The sequence below is a fragment of the Micrasema longulum genome, unplaced genomic scaffold (genome assembly GCF_059751315.1).
Source record: "Micrasema longulum isolate JH-2025_06_02 unplaced genomic scaffold, ASM5975131v1 h1tg000229l, whole genome shotgun sequence".
Taxonomy (NCBI): Eukaryota; Metazoa; Arthropoda; class Insecta; order Trichoptera; family Brachycentridae; genus Micrasema; species Micrasema longulum.
In genome coordinates, this window is record NW_028277434.1 from 1 (window position 1) to 5045 (window position 5045).

General features: G+C 33.3%; 1 long non-coding RNA gene across 1 annotated transcript; it reads left to right on the forward strand.

Annotated features, from left to right (window-relative positions):
* On the forward strand, positions 1-1475 carry LOC148283480 (uncharacterized). Its single transcript, XR_015825578.1, has 2 exons — positions 1-46; positions 212-1475. It is a non-coding gene; the product is annotated as an uncharacterized LOC148283480 (long non-coding RNA).
* Positions 1476-5045: the final 3570 nt, after the last annotated feature.

Here is a 5045-nt window from a genome sequence, read left to right on the forward strand (position 1 = left end):
CTGCCTTCCGGGATATATTGGAAACGCACTGACCAGCTGTACCAGGGTAAGCAATATAAAAAAACACACATTATTTTTATGATGTCACATGAGTCTACATAAAATACAAGACTTTAAAATACTGTCTTTTAATTTTTAAAAAGAATGAAATCATATTTTGCTTTATTTTTTGCATTATTTATAGCTATATTTCAACTTCATTTATCTACAGGGTGAGTGCCAAGCCGACGATGAGTGCTCCCAGAACCGAGCCTGTGTGGGCTATGCCTGCGTGGACCCCTGCATCGGGCAGTGTGGCGCGGGAGCCACATGCCAGGCCAGGAGACACATCGCCGTGTGCACCTGTCCCGACGGCACCCAGGGAGACGCCGTCATTGCCTGCAGCAGCCGCAGATCCGCCACCCGATACATCAGATACTGAACACAAGTCATGAGAAAGATACCTTAATAAACTTGTCAATTTACAAATAATCTTCGGTGTACTGATAAAACCCTCTAAATTACAACATTTAAGAAAACAAGTGAAAAAGGAAGTAATGTGTTACTTTTCCAGCATTATCGACTGTTAAAATCCTTTAAATCTTCCGAGATTTAGTTTCAAAGTATGCGTGTATAAAAAGCGACTAAACATAGGTACGTTTATCAAAACATTTTCTGGTGAAAATCATTCATTCCATTTGCTGAATATTTTTTTTCTAATTATCATCTATTGAAACAATTTAAAGCAAAAAAGATACTTATGAGTATATGTCATGTCCAAAATATGAATAAGGAACACCAAAAAAGACTTTTGTTGAGTCAAACATTCAAATCGATTTTTTCAAATAGTAATTTTTTCAGTAGGGCTGAAATTCTTAATTCTTTATGAGGGGCACGCTACCGTCGACGTCACTCATTCGCGCTCCTTGAATGACAGCCTGGCTGCCTCTACTTCTTAACTGTGATCCATTCAAGAACTGAACAGGAACCCGAAGGGCCAAAAGAAAGCACTTTCCCACAACACCGGATCTAGTCTGCGGGCTGCCAATGGGGTATTTTTAAAAGTCTGGAATAACGCTAAAAATATCATATACATTTAGAGCGGATTTTTACAATTCTAATGATACAACTATCAATGTATTCAAAACAAATTTTCATTTATAATTTTCAAGTTTAAATATGAGCACATACAAAACGGTTCGCAGTTTGCATCACGTCATTCAGCCCACTAAAAAAATATTAATACCATTACCATCGTCATTTTTTACTTGTTAAAAAATTGAAAAAATACCGGCAATAGCCGGTCACTGGTATAGGCAATAATCCATTTAGAGGGATTTATCAGTTTACCGAGGAAATTGAGGGGATGAGCCAACTTCTGACTTATCGTTATTATTCTATGTTCACTTTTAATTGGAACACATATTTCAGAAGACATCTGACTCAACTATCAAGTAAATTTGTTGTAAAAATAAAAGACAATTTCTGGATTCAAGTAATACTTGTCTTTTATTTCCATAATAAATTACAACACTTGAATATTATTTTAATGGTTGAAAATACATATTTAAATATGTTTTTATTGTGTTCACTAACTTTTTATCAATTAACAATCGCTTAAGTTCAATTGAGCCAAGTACTTATTGTGAATTAAAAGGAGAAGTATCTTTTCATCATATATTTTATAAAATTAATGAGTTTTGAACATTGTGGGTTTTCACAGCCTTTCATGTACTGAAGGCATTTTTCAAGGGGTTTACTTTATCTTAGGATAATGGACGCTGCAAGCTGCAATTCAATTTGAAATATTTTCAAGAAGTGGAAATGCTAACAACAAACGGCATTGACACTTCCACTTGTATCGAAAATTTATGGCTGCTGCAGAATTTTGTAACCAAACCCTCCAAGTATTTTAAAAACACTTAAAAAATTTAATAGCGAGCATCAATAATGAATTATAGTTTTAAATTTATTTAAAGCTTTTGATTGCACACATTTGTATTCAAACAATTATTATTTTAATTATTGCACAGTATTTATCTAAAAAAATACTCAAATCGTTTACTGATTGTAAAATAATAAAAAAAGGATTTATTTCTAACATAAAATATTCAGAATTGTATGTGTTAGGGATTTTTAATGAGTTTTTTCTGTATTAATATTTTGTATTATAAAAATCCACAATTATTTACTAATTATGCACAAAGTAATTTATTATATATTTACCATATTTATATTTATATTATACTTACAACGAACAACCGAAAATGTTTTTTTCCCTCTAATGTAGATAACAAATCATGATGTATCTACAAAGAATTTTGATTTCCACATAGTGACAAATAAATAAAATATATATTCTAGTGCCATTTTACATTGTAAAATATCTTAATACAGTATATTTTTAAACATGTTTTGTTTTATTTTCTTCAAATAGACAACATAATTAAATAGTATGTAGTGGGGTCCCATAAAAGTAACACTATTAGTACTAGCTGCCTCAGGGGTAGTTAGAATATTAGACGGCCTCGTAGTGTAATAATCAGCTCGTTTGCCTACCGTGCAAGATGTCTCGGGTTCGATTCCCAGCTGGTTCATATGAAATATTTATTTCAAAGGGTGTTTTTAAAACTGAAATATTTCTTAGTCCCTGGACTGGTATCTGAAGCATGAGAATGATCGTTCTACCTTAATGTATCAAAAATGATCAAGATAAGCTGCAATTGATGGATAAATGCAGTGCCCTATGCACCATTAGGTGCAGAAAGGGAATGATGATGATGATGAGTTGCGAAGTCACTCCAAAAGTAATTTTTTATTATTTAATAATACAGTTTTAAACAAAAATTACATCTTTTTTACTCACCTCGTTGACTTTCAAATCCGTCTCCTTTTAGAAATGATTTGGTTTTAAAAAACAGTTTTTTTCAACCAACTGGAGTAACAGGTTTAATCCAAAATTAATTTAGGATTATTTCATTTTAAAAAAATTATTGTTTTTCTTTTCTTGATGAATTGGCAAAAAAAAAGATAAAAAAGTACTCCAAAATGACAGTAACAGTTAATTTAATTAAGTCCCCCCCTTGAATTTTAACATACAAAATTGCGATCAACTCGTCAGATCAAAAAAGAAAGTTTTCTTGGTTGGAATCAGTTTTGGCAAACCTCAAATTCAAACGAAGGAATTCTATACAAAAATATACAAAATTTAATCCGACCCTCTCCCTGGTATCATGCCTACAAATTGTTTAAAAGAATCGTCTCCAATATTATCAGACTGAGGATTGGCCACTGTATTGTGAATAAACATTTGTTTTAATCACGATTGTGGACAGTCCTCGGGGTGTGAGTGCGGCCTTGACGATGAATGCATTAGACCACGCGTTATTTGGATGCACCATTCAGGACTCGTATCCTTTGTACACTGAACTAAACCTTTCCCTTGCCTTAAATTCTAAGTTTTAAATGATATACATTTTTAAACTGAAATATATTTGCATTTATTTTTTTTAACATTTAAAGCACACTATATGGCACAAATCGTCCTTGTTAGGATGAGTTGCCTTAACCAATTTAAAAAAATTGATAACAATGTACATTTGGTTTGACAAATATGTTCTCTTAACAGTTTAACATGTATTGTTTTAAAATATACAACATAATTAAACATTTGCCGGGGTCCCATAGAAGTAACATACTTATATACCCATTCTTAACCAATTTCAAATTTGAGCTTTGGTTGTGCAGAAAAATGCTTCTCCAACTTTTTTATGGAAGGAAAGATAGAGGGCAGGCGGGGTATGGGATAGAAAAGAGCATCATGACTCAGAAATCTCAGACAGTGGTTCGGTGTGCCGGACGCAGCGGCGCTGATTGGACTGGCCCAGGATTGTGATGAATTCAGACTGATGGTCGCTAACCTCCGGTTGGGGTGGCAAATGGAGAAGAAGAAGAACCAAATTCAACAAAAAAATGAGCATGTCAAAAGTTGATGAATTTAGAAGAATTGAGGTAATGTGTATAAATATTGAGTAATGTGGCGGTTTATCTTCTGCTTAACCGTATAGAGAAATGGCGTGATGGTTTACTTTGTTTTGTTAGTTCGTAGTTATAAATACCGCAAAGGCGACAAAGTAGTTTGCTATAAAATATTTTGCCTCCCTTAAATCGCCCTTGACATTATTAATTTTGTACGCATGCATACTGCAACGATTATCTGCATATTTTGGAACAAATATTACTTTTTGAACATAAAAAAGTATTTTTGGAACATTGTAAGCAATAATAGTACTTAGATCTTATTAACATTGAGACTATTCCAGTGTAAATCATTAATTATTATGGAAATGTTGTCATATTTAGGTACTATAAAACATAGACAATGTAAAATAGTCTTTCGTGGATTAAGGCAAAGGCTATTTTTGGGTACACTATTATATTTCTGGGTAAAATATTTAGGACGTAGCCTTTTGATAAAACTTCTAGTATGTATAAAATTAGCATTAGCATCATGAAACCATAATTATTAATTAATAGCATTAGCATATGGTAATTTTAGTGGGGGTAAATTCGGTGAAATGCTAAAGATATAAAGTAAGATTGTTCATTTTAACAATTTTTTAGGTATTGTTTACTCGTGAACAGTCCAATGGATAGGGCAGTATTGTCTTGTCCCAGCTTCGCGAACAGCTTCGACCACGCAGGACAGAACGCTCAGACAATACAAAAATTCAGCCACAGTTCACAATAAGCGAGCGCTGTAAATATGAATAAACGACGGCGTTTTTTAACAGCGAGTAAATGAAAAATATATATTTTTAATACCGAGGAGATGTATTAGAATTGTAAAAGGAAGAATGAAATTGTATTATAAGGATTTTTCTGCCAACATTTCTGGCAGAACAAATGTTATGGAAGTGATACATACGCATTGAGGCGATCACTATCCAGATCCTGTCCGTGGACACGGGGGTGAGGTAATCATTGTTTCGTGGAGATAGCCTGCCCGTCTATCTCCATGACAATATTTCGGTACAATGCCCTATCCTACAAGTTGCATTTACACG